This window comes from Aegilops tauschii, chromosome 4 (assembly GCF_002575655.3).
Source record: "Aegilops tauschii subsp. strangulata cultivar AL8/78 chromosome 4, Aet v6.0, whole genome shotgun sequence".
In the NCBI taxonomy this organism is placed as follows: domain Eukaryota; kingdom Viridiplantae; phylum Streptophyta; class Magnoliopsida; order Poales; family Poaceae; genus Aegilops; species Aegilops tauschii.
Window position 1 is genome coordinate 215,211,327 of NC_053038.3, and position 13,730 is coordinate 215,225,056.

Below are 13,730 nucleotides of genomic sequence, written 5' to 3' on the forward strand. Positions count from 1 at the left end.
AGTTTAGTTAGGGCTTGATCCCTAGTATCCACTATGTTCTAAGATTGATGTTGCTATGACTTTGCCATGCTTAATGCTTTTCACTTTTGGCCCGGGTGCCATGAACTCAGATTTGAACCGTTTATGTTATCATCATTATATCCATGTTCTAGATCCGATCTTGCAAGTTATAGTCACCTACTACGTGTTATGATCCGGCAACCCCGGAGTGACAATAGTCGGAACCACTCCCGATGATGACCGTAGTTTGAGGAGTTCATGTATTCACTATGTGTTAATGCTTTGTTCCGGTTCTCTATTAAAAGGAGGCCTTAATATCCCTTAGTTTCCAATAGGACCCCGCTGCCACGGGAGGGTTGGACAAAAGATGTCATGTAAGTTCTTTCCATAAGCACGTATGACTATTTACGGAATACATGCCTACATTTTATTGACGAACTGGAGCTAGTGCCGTATTGCCCTAGGTTATAACTTTCTCATGATGAATATCAGCCAACAAGTCACCGATCCAATGCCTACGAATTTGTCCTATATTTTTCTTGCTAAGTTATTACTGTTACCATCACTGTTACACTTGCTACAAAATTACTACTATCACTGTTACCATTACCGTTGTTATAGTTACTATTATCAAAAGAGAAAAGTATGTTTTTGGTCCCTCAAGTTTCCAAAACGTATGGACTTGGTCCCTCAAGATTTTTTGGTATACATTTGGCCCCTCAAGTCTCAAAACCGGACAAGTTTGGTCCTAAACCAGATTTTGACCCCGTTGACTGGGTTTGACCGCCACAAAACCGCCCGATGAACAGTAAATTCGAGTTAAGAAATACTTCAAAAAAACTGAAATTTTTTGGGGTCCAATATGCTTACATGCGCAAGGTGTCCAATATGCTTATATGCTTACATGCGTAAGCATATTGGACCGCAAAAAATTTCAGATTTTTTTGAAGTTTTTTTAAAACTTGAATTTACTATTCATCGGGCGGTTTTGTGGCGGTCAAACCCGGTCAACGGGGTCAAAATCTGGTTTAGGACCAAACTTGTCCGGTTTTGAGACTTGAGGGACCAAATGTATACCAAAAAATATTAAGGGACCAAGTCTGTACTTTTTGGAAACTTGAGGGACCAAAAACATACTTTTCTCTTATCAAAACTATCAAACTATTTTGCTACTAATCACATTGCTGCAGATAATTAATCTCCAGTTGTGCTTCAATTGACAACTCAGCTGCTAATACCTTCAAATATTCTTTGGCTCCCCTTGTGTCGAATCTATAAATTTGGGTTGAATACTCTACCCTCGAAAACTGTTGCGATCCCCTATACTTGTGGGTTATCAAGACCTTTTTGTGGCACCGTTGCTGGGGAGCATAGCTATATTTGTTGAGTCACTTGGGATTATTATCATATTATCACTATGAAGAATCCGTAGGATGCTAAGACTAAGATATTTCCATCAAAGACGAGGGGAGGTACGGAACTGCCATCCAGTTCTGCTTTAGATTCACCTTCTGTTATAAGTAAACTTGCAACACCACCACATGCTATCAATTCTGCTATGTCGCAAGTTATTGATGATGCTACTTCTACTATGAATGATGCTTATGATGATGCTAGTACCTTGCTTGATAATGATGATGTGCCACTTGGTAAAATTCTTGATGAACAAATTGCTAGAGTAATACAACATGATGTTGTTCAATCTGATGATGAGCTTGAAACTGAAACTCTTGAAACACCTGCTAGAACTAGCCTTCCTAGATATGAATTGCCTAAGGTACCGGAAGGTTATGTTATGAATAAGGCGACAACTAGAGATATTCTTGCTTGTAAGGATAGAGATGATCTAGAGAAATTATCATGCAAGTATAAAGAAAAATATCTAAATGCTAGAATGAAATATGATCCTAAGTTTGCTACTTCATCTATCTTTATTTATGATAAGAATTATGAATTTTCTGTTGACCCAGAGTTAATTACTTTGGTTGAATCTTATCCTTTCCATGGTTATGAAATTGAAACTGTTGTGGCACATCTTACTAAGTTGAATGACATAGCCACCCTTTTTACTCATGATGAGAAAACCCGCTATTACTTTATTCTCAAATTATTTCCGTTCTCATTAAAGGGTGATGCTAAAGCTTGGTACAATACTCTTGCTCCTAGTTGTGTGCGTAGTCCCCAGGATATGATTTATTACTTCTCTGAAAAATATTTCCCTGCTCATAAGAAACAAGCTGCCTTACAGGAAATATTTAACTTTGTGCAAATTAAAGAAGACAGTCTCCCACAAGTTTGGGGGAGGCGTTGCCAATTATTTAATGCTTTTCCTGATCATTCTCTTAAGAAAAATGAAATACTTGATATCTTCTATAATGGACTAACAGATGCTTCTAGGGACTTCCTAGATAGTTGTGCTGGTTGTGTTTTCAGGGAACGAACTGTTGGGCAAGCTGAAGAATTATTGAATAACATATTGAAAAATTATGATGATTGGACTTTTCCTGAACCACCGCCTAAACCTACTCCGAAGAAGAGGGGTATATTATATCCCAGTCCTGAAGATATGCAAGAGGCAAAGAAATCTATGAAGGAAAAATGTATTAAAGCCGAGGATGTTAAAAATGTACCTTCCATTGAAGAAATACATGGGCTTAATACACCACCACTGCCTAAGGTGGTAGAGGTAAATTCTCTAATGAAGTTCAATGATAATGACAATCCTCACAATATGCATCTTAGCCAACGCCTTTATGAGTTTGAAAACTAAATTAGGAAACAAGATCACTTCAATGCAAATGTTATGAAACAATTGAAATATAATTCTGATATGATTGCTCGCTTGAGTGACTTGTTGTTTAGAATCTCAAATGATGTTAGAGGTGTTAGAAAACATGCTTCTATGGTCACTATGCCACAACACTTAAATAGGGGTTGTTAACTGCCGTGAGAAATACTAGATTAAAGGCAAATTAACTGCTGGGGATTGTTTTACTGCCGATAGAAGGATTCAATGGCAGATAAACTGCCGGGGGAATTTGAGCATGGCCCACCCGAGCGAGACTGTCCCCGTGGCGCGAGACTGAAATTACTCGGCCCAAACCCGCTGACGCGAGGGACTGAAAATATTCACAGAAAAACGTTATAGGCGCCGCCCCCAGCAGTTCTGCCCCAAATCAAATCCTCCTCCCCATCTCAGCCCTCCCGTTGGACCGCCGCCACCGCTGATCCCCTCTGCCCTCTACATCCCCCTCCACCGCTAACCTGTTCAACCTCCACCAATATTAATGGTGCAGGCGCATCGAGGTCGACGTTGCCTCCCTCCACACCCATCTGGTGTGTGAGGTGGACATCGTCGTCCACCCTTGGGCTCTGGCATCGAGATTGGTCAACACCGTCGGTGCTCGACGCTTGCCTCCCTCCCCAGCACCAGATCCGACGGCAGCACCGAGCCCCTCCATTGTGCCGCAAGCCCGCCGACGGCAATCACCAGAGGAAGCGGTGCTTCTTGGCTCCTCTACCATCTCTGGGTCATCGCGCCACCACCATGCCGCCACGCTCTACATCCCCGCGGACCTCCATCTGATGACCATGGGCGGGCTTCCTCCACCCCGACGGCGAGCGCAGTGCGTGCTCGTCACTATGCTGGTACAAAAGGCAGATCAGATCTGTCAAGGTGGAAACGAGATGCAGGTGAGTTTTCCTTCCTAAGGTTGTGAACCTCTCCTCTCCTTATGAGGAATCTTATACCGAGCACGCCCTTTATCAGTTCTCTCCTTTTTCCCGTGGCCCTCCTCATGGAGGATATGCCTTTGTGGGTTGCTATTGATAGATTTTCTGTTTACAGGTACTGAAGACATATAATGAATGTTGGGATCCTTTCCCCCTTGTCTTTGAAGGATTTGTGTGTAGAATAATGAGATGTATAGGGGGTTGAGTTACAGAGGGAGTTGCTATCATCAATTCATCATGCACATACCTGCTAGTTCTTTAATTCTCCTCATACTCACGTGATTAATCAAGTGCATGTTAAACATTTTTTACGTTTGTTTCAGTTATAGATGCTGCTCCTCTCTGAATAGGTGGCTGGAAGAACCCCTATCTTTAATTTTGCCTAAACTTGTAAAAGGTTGTGGATTAATAAAGGTTACCTTTTCTGTAAAAAAATGTACGCTCAGTTGTGGACTGGACTGAAGTGCTTTCTGTAAAAACAAACTTCAAACTTCATACCTTGTTTTCATAATGTCAGAAAACTATTCTTGATGGTTTTGTAGGTTGATGGCGGATACTTGAGAGTATTTGGTTTATGTAACTTCTGAGCAGGTTCATTGATTCTAGAGTTGCGGCCTTCTGTTATGTGTAGATGTAAATGTAAAAGAAACAGTAAGTAATCTCCCTTTCTTTTCTTTTGTATTTGTTATGATTTTATATAACATGTCTTATTGCAGCTATGCATTGCCGCAATTGTACTGATCGCCTATGATAAAAAGGGAATAATATTTTGTCCAAAGTGAGTAGATGAGAGAATAATAATGCTTATTTTCTGACAAAAAAGTGGCTTCCGTAATAGCCTATAGTAGCTCTGGACTAAATTAGACGGGCGGTCTCTGCTACCTTGCAAGTCCCTGTGTAACCTCACATGAAAGTATACTCATTCACACGCTGCTATATTATCTCCTAATGCCTTCCCCTAATAACAGAGCCCATAATCAGTACATGTCAGGAATATGTCCTCATCTGTACACATAAATTTCTACTACTGTACATTGCATCTTATTTATTGTCTGCTTTCCTGGTCTAATGAACATGAATTGAAGTCCTGTTTTGGTTTGTTCTTAAATCTCACGTATGTACCTGAATACCATCTATGGTTTACTTTCTTAGATACATTGAATTTTAGTAAGTTTCATGGAAACAATTTTGCACATCTAAAGTATGGTGCGACCCCTTCTGATTGCTTTCCGCACTATTGTACATTTAAAACATGATTCATATATGATATTTTTCAATTTGTTATCCTCCCATAATCACCCAGTTAATGTATTCCACCATTAGAAGTATACCAAATGCTCTTTTATTACTGTATTTTACACTCTTGGGTACAACTTATTTGTTTTGTTGTCTTTAGTAGGGAGATACTTCATTGTGCTGTTAAGTGATCAAAGTCAGCAGAATTCTTTTTTGTAACATTGTTCTCATCTTTGAACACATGTTGTTTCTTTTATGTTATGATTTTTTACAACGACACACATTAATTGACATATGATTTGTTAGCTTTCTATAACGTTTTAATTCTCTGAAATCAATTATTGCAAAGATTCATTGCTAGTGCTCCATGCTCTAAAGATTCAATGCTTTTAGTGGTTATATTAATCCAAAGTTTTCTTTAAATGGTTATCTCATTACATCCAGCATCTTCTGTTAGTTGTTTTTCATCTGTACCATCTTATCTGTTCAGGTTGGCATCACACTGGAAGATCTTATGGTTAACATGTAGTTGTACTAGTGAACTAGGCTGTCTACATGGTGATTCATTTGTTCATAGTGACAACACAATCTGGTGGGGTGAGGCTATCAATCTGTGATCTTTCAAGCATTGCAAGTTTGGTGCTCTTCTGCTGGCGACATGGGGCCATCTTTGAATAATGCAGTTTCACATGATGATGGCGAGTCTGATTTTCAGAACATCTCATGAAAATGGCAATGTCATTTGACAAACGGCTATGCTGAAATATACAGAAGTGTGAACATGCCATTGTTTCCTAGACATAGTTGTAGCCATATGTCAAGCTCAAACTGTTAGCGTAGCTTAGTTTGAAGACTTGACATCTTATTGTCGCATGTAAATTATGTTTACTGATGTGGTTGGTTGCTATTGAACACATCTATGGATGTTGAAATCTTGAATTTTTAGTTTGAATGTGTTTCAGGTCTGCTATTGAATCTTGAGTGAAATGATGTACGATGCCTAGGCATATTGTGTTTGGATACTAAATTGGGGATATGTTTCCTATAACAGAATAGATTGTTGGTGAAACAAAGCATGATGGCGTATTACCTGCCAGGCCAACTTGTTTGTGCTGGCAGTAAAACTGCCGGGAAATAAATGGGCCATGCCAACTTGTTTGTGCTGGCAGTAAAACTGTCGGGAAATAAATGGGCCATGGCAGATTAACTGCCGAGAGAAGTTTATCTGCCAGGACAAGTAAACCCCGGCAGCCATTCTCGTGGCTGTTCTATCTGCCGGGAGAACTACTATCCCGGCAGTTCACCTGCCCTTTAAAAAGACTTCTCCCAGCAGTTTTTCAGTCCTTACATCAGTGTTGTGGTGTAGTGGGTTCAAACTCAGCTAAAACAAGTTGCTAAATCTCAAAGAGAATTGCTAGATGAAATGAATAATAATATACATGACTTTGCTGTCAGAGTTGCAACTAGAGGAGGTAAAATGACTCAGGAACCACTTTATCCTGAGGGACACCCAAAAAGAATTGAACAAGATTCACAAAGAGTTAACACCGATGCACCTAGTCCTTCTAGAAAGAAAAAGAAGAAGAAAAAGGATAGGACTTTGCATGCTTCTAGTGAAACTGAAATAGAAAAACCTCCTGATAATGATAATGAAACTTCTATCTCTGATGCTGAAACTCAATCTGGTAATGAACACTCACCTAGTGATAATGAAAAATATAATGATGAGGTTCATGAAGACACTCAACCAAATAATGAAAAAGAACCAGACAATGATGTTGAGATAGAACGACCTGTTGATCTTGATAACCCACAACCTAAGAATAAAAGGTATGATAAAAGAGATTACATTGTTAGAAAACACGGTAAAGAAAGAGAACCGTGGGTTCAAAAGCCTATGCCTTTTCCACCTAAGTCAACTAAAAAGAAAGATGATGAAGAATTTGACCGCTTTGCAAAAATGCTGAGGCCAGTCTTTTTGCGTACTCGCTTGACTGAGATCTTGTAAATGCCTCCTTATGCACAGTATATGAAAGACATCACTAATAAGAGAAAAATACCGGAAGCTGAAATCTCCACTATGCTTGCTAATTATACTTTTAAAGATGGAGTACCTAAAAAACATGGAGATCCGGGAACACCAACTATACCTTGCTTCATCAAAAAGAATTATGTGAAAACTGCTTTGCACTACTAGGTAAAACCTTATACACAGAACTTTGGCAGTAGCGCTTGTTAAAAAATGGCGCTACTGCTAAATAGCAGTAGCGCGTGCAGGATAAACGCGCTGCAGACACAAACGTAGCAGTAGCGCGTCTACTTTTAAAAGCGCTACTACTAAAATTCTCACGACTAAGCCGATAGGCTACATATAGTAGTAGCGGTCTTCTAGAAAGAGCACTACCGCTAAGTTTATTTTAGCAGCGCGTTTACTGTGAAACGCGCTGCTGCTAATGAAAAGAAAATTAAATAAAAAACAAATAGAAAAGTAAATGAAAATGAAAGAAATAAAAAAAGGAGAAAGGAAAAAATGTAAAGAAAAATAAATGAAAAGGGAAAAAGGAGAAAGGAATAGCAGTAGCGTCTGTTCATCAGAGGCACTATAGATAACGTAGCAGTAGCGCTTGTTTAGACCCCCGCTATAGAAAGAGAAAAGGAAATAAGAAAAGAAAAGGAAAATACATAGCTATAGCAGTAGCGCGTTTACTTAAAAGCGCTATAGGTAACATAGCTATAACGCTTTTACGGAAACGCGCTGCCGCTAAGTTTGACTTAACCCAAAAGCGGTTTCCCCCCGGCCACCACTTCTCCCCCAAATCTCTCGCCCCACTTCGCCACCGTCTCCCCAATTCACCGCCGCCCTACTTCGCCGCCATCTCCTGCCGACGTCAACCCCCCCGGAGCCACCAGAGCCGCGTGCCGTCAACGCCACCGGAGCCGCGCGGCCTCATCAACGCCACCGGAGCCGCCCTTGGCGCCAGCGGAGCCACCCTCGATGCCCTGCCTCCCTCGCCATCACCGGAGACGCCCCTGCCTCCCTCGCCACGACCAGAGCCATCCTCTGTAAGCCCCCACCCCTCCTCTCTCTCTCTCATGCATAGCACAAACATTGGATAGAGAACTAGCTAGCTAGGTTAACTAGTTTAATTAGGTTAATTATCTAGGTTAGTGCAAAAATTTAGTTAGGGCTTTGACAGAGAACTAGTTAGGTTAACTAGTTTAATTAAGTTAATTGTCTAGGTTAGTGCAAAAATTTAGTTAGGGGTTTGACAGAGAACTAGCTAGGTTAACTACTTTAATTAGGTTAATTATCTAGGTAAACTAGGTTAACTAGCTAGGTTAACTAACTAGGTTAAATAGCTATGTTAATTAGGTTCGTTAGGTTAACAAGCTAGGTTAATTAACTAGGTTAAATAGCTAGGTTAATTAGGTTCGTTAGGTTAACAAGCTAGGTTAACTAGGTTCGCTAGTTTAGTGGAAAAAATTATGATAGAGCATTAAGTGAGAAGGGTTAGAGAAATGGAGTCCCTTTGCAATTTAATTGGGTTCTGTTCTAGGCAGAAAAGCGTTCGAGAAAATAATGTTGATCTTTCCTAGACTTTTATTGTTTATTTAATCTTTTCATTGAAGTGGTCATGTTATATCTTTTCATTGAAGTGGTTCGATTGTGCCCATGTGGCCTTTTGTTGTTTCCAGGGAATGAAGCGCGGGTGGCCTATGTTTTGCCAGAATGTTGATTCATTTCCGTTCTGGCAAATTTCAGGTGCTCGATTTGTCCACTTTTTAGCAAAGGTCATGCCGAAATTTTCCGTGAATTTCGGCATGACCTGTGCTACAAACTAGGACATATCGAGTGCCCGCGATTTGCCGCACCGGGAAGGAGTCAACGTTCCTGCAAAGCATAGGCCTTTTTATGTCATTATTCATTTTATTAGGTCTAGAATTAATTGACTAGATTTAATCGTAGTAAACATGGCTAACAACGATGAAGGACAGGGTTCTGGTGACTGCGACAACGTCTACCTGGCGGCAGAAGAATTTTTGAGGGAAGCCGACGATCAAGAGTTAATGTTGCTGGGTCCACCTATCACATCGGAGATTCAGACCGACATCGAGACTGGCGCTGAGACTGAGACCGGCATCGAGACTCGCGCTCAGAATGAGACCGGCGCCGAGACTAGCGGAGCCGGTATAGAACCGAAAGCAAAGAGGCAACAGCTTCCTAACAAGGTCAGGACTACTAGACTGGTGGTCACGGAGGTGGACGACGGCAATTTTGAGCCAATCGCGCCCGAGGAAGCGCGCGCACTACGGGAATCAAATAGGCTGCATCATACGGACAACCCCCACCATCAACGATGAGAAACTACAGAAGATAGATAATATGAGGCCCTCCCTCCTAAAGAAGCTGCACCAGATATTCTTGTTCCCGGGCCGGAATGAAAAGGATTATAAAGATCCAGATAAGGACCCGGTAATGAAGAAGAAAACACGCCATGACCAAGTTTAGCGACGCGTTGGCCGCCTGGAAATCAAGGGTGAAATATCGGATCGTCAACAAAAAGGAACCCTACTCGGAGATTGTAAAGGATAATCCGACAATCACGGCAGAGCACTTTGAAATATTCAAGGCGGCTTGCGAGGCCGAAGCTGCCAAAAAAAGTTGAAGTACATGAAGGGGCTTCAACAGAGGAACATTGGGTGCCACCACCTCGGAAGCCGTGGTTACGGCGGGAAGAGGTCCATATGGGCCAAGGAGGACGCGGAAGCCGTGAGTCTGGGCATCCCAGACCCCTTGGCGGAGTCCACCGTCCCGCAGGAGGGTGACGTCCTCAGCGCCCGGCACCGTTGGGACCAAGTGAAGAAGGTTTTCGAGACGAACGCGGTCACGACGGAGTTCATGAGGCTGCTGGTAATTTTAGTTTCTGATCAATTCGACTCCACGTTAGTCATATTTGTAAATGATCCTTGTGCCTTTTGCAGAGAGAGCAGCACAGGATTGCGGCCGAAAGCGACTCGCCGTCTGAGGCGTTGGCGAGGCCCAAGTGGGACACTCCATTCAACCTGGCGTTGAACATATTGAAACGACTCCCAGTGGAGACTTGACTGTCGTATGGACGCGTGCACGGTGTCAGAGTTGGTGCTACGTGGAAGAAGTACTACCGTGAGACCATGGAGGAGAGAAAGGAAAGATAGAGGTTAACTGAAAAGAAAACATCGACAAGAAGGTTGAGATTGCGGTTGAGAAGAAATCATCTAAGACATTCGCAACAGCGGTAGCTGCCGCAAAACAGGTGCTTGTAGATATGTCTACTTCCTTGGTTCCGGCCGTTTTCAATTGGAGTAGGCAAAATCCAAAAAAAATGCAGCGGACTTTCCCCATGTTGACTTTTTGGGGAGCAGCTCGACTAGCGTTGCACCAGCACTTGCAGCTGCACCTGCTCCCGCACCGGCTCCTGCACCTGCTCCCGCACCGGCTCCGGCACCGGACATGCTCGGCGGTGCTTCGTCTTTGGCTGAGCTCGACGCCCTCAGGGTATCTGTCACACCGGCCCCTTCAATAAATGTATAATCTCACGTTTTCATTGCCTTTCGGATGTCTCACATCGCAGACTTTTCCTTGCAGGCCGATGAAACCCTGTGCACCATATTGTACACCATCGGCGACCAGAAGGTGGATGTGGGGAAGGCGACGATAATGGAGCCGAAGGAACCATTTTTCCAGAGCCGGCCAATCCCCCCGAACGTCTTCAAGGTTTCCGTGGCCAATGTCAAACCGGGCCACGAGAATTTGGCTCCTCTGGTACTAGTGGGGGATGACGACGAAACCCCGCGGCGGCTTGGTGATTGTTGCAATGGGTGGGTCCTGTTGTGGCCAAAGAGTCTACTTCGTCTGGAGGCGGCTGGGAGCACACCCACGAGCACGCAGTTAGGTATGAACATCAATACCTCACCTACCCAATTAGCGTCGGCTGTCGTGCTGGGTGATAGCGGAGGGGGTGAGGAAAAGGCTCCATTAGTCGCTGGTGACGTCGCCATAGATGAGGATGAGGATGATGATGGCACTCAAGTGTATGTCAATACTGGCGCCTACTTAGGGTTTGAGCGTCATGAGTCGGTGCCTGAATTGCCATCTCTGGAGGCTGAACGTATGATGGACTACCTTCCGGTAGTAAAGAAGTCTAGGAAGAGACCGAGGAAAGGCAAAAAAGCTGCTTCTATGATCCAGCCGCCTCAGCAGCCTCGGGTTCAAGACCGTATAGATATCCCCGGTGCGGAAAAATGGCATATCCCCGGTCAACCAATCCTACCTGAAGTAGCGCTAGGGGCCAGATTCGGCGATCTAAGGAGACTTCATGACGATGAGCTGCGGATAGAGAAAGGCCTCATCGCCTCGAAAGATCCAGGATACCCACTCTACGTGGTTAACGTTCCGCGGAAATTGTTGTACGTCGACACATTCCCCACGGAGAAGTTCTTCCTTCGATTCGATTACATATTTGACATGTTTCACGTGAAGAAGATGGATTTTACGTCTGTCCTCCTTAATGCCTTGCACATGAACTACATCATCTGGGTTGAGCAGATACCTCATATATGTGTCGCTGACCCGTACTTCATGCACGAGGGCTTCTTGGGAGTCTGCGCAAAGCACCGTGAATACGTGAGGGAATACATCGTCAATTTCATGCTCGCCACTAAGGACAAGGAGGCGATTCTCATGCCTTATCATCCCCTGTAAGTCATCCGCGCGGATATCCTTCCTTCGATTTCAATCATTCATTTGCACGGTGGAGGCTAATTAATTTGAGGTGTACTTATTTTGCGCAGCGGCGGGTGCGCCGTCCTCATCATCCTCTACCCCCGATACTCCCACGCTCTTTACTTGGACTCGTCAAAGAACATTAACAAAAGGGATTACACCCACATCAAGTCTGTTCTCGACAGTGCTATGTTTTACTATGAGGCACGGGGTGGAGAGGTCAAGGACAAGAAGAGAAGGGATGGCAGGCCCGCCTTCGGCCATAAGACCGACTTCTGCTGCATCCAGCAACCGAGTGATTCTCTAAATGATGGATTCTATGTCCTGCACCACATGCTGGAGTACAGACGGGATCACCAGAACCTTCGCATGTCACCTACATCCGGCGATGCCCATATTCTGCAATGGGCAAAGAACGTAGGAGATATCGAGGATCATCGACTTCGAGCTTATCACATCCAGTGCAAACTTGCCCAAATCATCATGAAGGAGGTTGTCGAAAAAACAGGGATGTTCTACGAAGAAGGACAAATGTCGCGGGAAGACGTCCGAACACGGGTAGCCGCTCAGCGTCTTGACCTGAAGCTTTTCACTAGGCTCGGGGACTATCTCCCTGACTTGGATGGATGACACTACATGTTGGAGTGATTGTCGATATATGACAATGTGTCCGTTTAGTCCATACTTTCTGTATGACGAAACTTTGAGTTATGCATGACAAAACTTTATTTGTGATGTAATTAAACCATCCTCCTCGACTAGCGACGATCACTCTAGTGAGGGCATTTTGGGTACGATCAACTTTGTTACTTATGCTTATGATATGTTGCTTCTATTTTTTCCAAGTCTGTCTCTTTCTGTTGCTCAACTATATATGTTGCATATCATCAACTCATGTGACGATCCAGGTGCATAGATCATCAATGGCGAAGAAGTGCTACGCCAGGAGTATATATACGATGAGTGGCCGGAGTGTCAGGCCCAGGTGTACCGGTTTCCAGTTTTCGAGCGATAGACAGTAGTTAGTTTAGGTTCACACTAATGCGAGAGAGGGATACGAACTCATGTACTGCATAGTTCCGCTCTCACTCAAAGTGATAGCTCTTCTCGCGTATATCATTGTTTAGATGGATGATGATGTAGTTGCAAGTAATCGAGACTTGTATCGCTATTTTCGAGATGATGACGAGAGACCACTTTGTGTTGGATGATGATTATGATGATGACATGATTTGATGAGACTATTTGTATGTATATGCTATGATTACATTTGTATGTGTATGATATGCTAAAGATTATTGTATAAAGCCTATTCAAATACAAAACAAATATGCAGAAAAACAGAAACTAATAAAACGAGCAGTAGCGAGGGGAACAAAGTTAGAGTAGCGCTGCCTTACCAGTAGCGCTTCCTGCAAAAAAGCGCTGCAGATATTAGCAGCACCGCTCTGCACTAAAGTGCGCTACTGCTAGCCATGTATAGCAGTAGTGTGGGACGACAGGCGCTACAGCTACATGTTAGCTGTAGCGCCTTATCAGTAGCGTATCGTCCCGCGCTACTGATAGGCAAAATACCCGCGCTACTGCTAGGGTTTTCCCTAGTTGTGTTGTGTGATATAGGAGCTGGTGTTAGTGTTATGCCTTTCTCTTTATATAAAAGACTTGATTTGAATAAACTCCCACCTACTGAAATATCTTTGCAAATGCCTAACAAATCAACTGCCATACCTATCGGTATCTGGGAGGATGTGCCCGTTGTTGTTGCTAATGTTACTATTTTGACGGACTTTGTTATACTTGAGATGCCCGAGGACGACAACATGTCGATTATCCTTGGTAGAACCTTCTTGAATACTGCAGGGGCTGTTATTGATTCCAATAAAATCAAGGTCACTTTTCATATCAACGGTAATGAACATATGGTGCACTTTCCGAAGAAACAATTCCAAGTGAATGGTATTAATGTTATTGAAAAATATCCGACAATCACTATTGAAAG

General features: G+C 43.2%; 1 long non-coding RNA gene across 1 annotated transcript; it reads left to right on the forward strand.

The window, feature by feature from the left end:
- The first annotated feature begins 3,202 nt into the window (after window positions 1-3,202).
- LOC123493758 (uncharacterized) lies at window positions 3,203-7,669 on the forward strand. Its single transcript, XR_006662512.2, has 3 exons — window positions 3,203-3,693; window positions 3,848-4,383; window positions 5,459-7,669. It is a non-coding gene; the product is annotated as an uncharacterized lncRNA (long non-coding RNA).
- The last annotated feature ends 6,061 nt before the right edge of the window (window positions 7,670-13,730 follow it).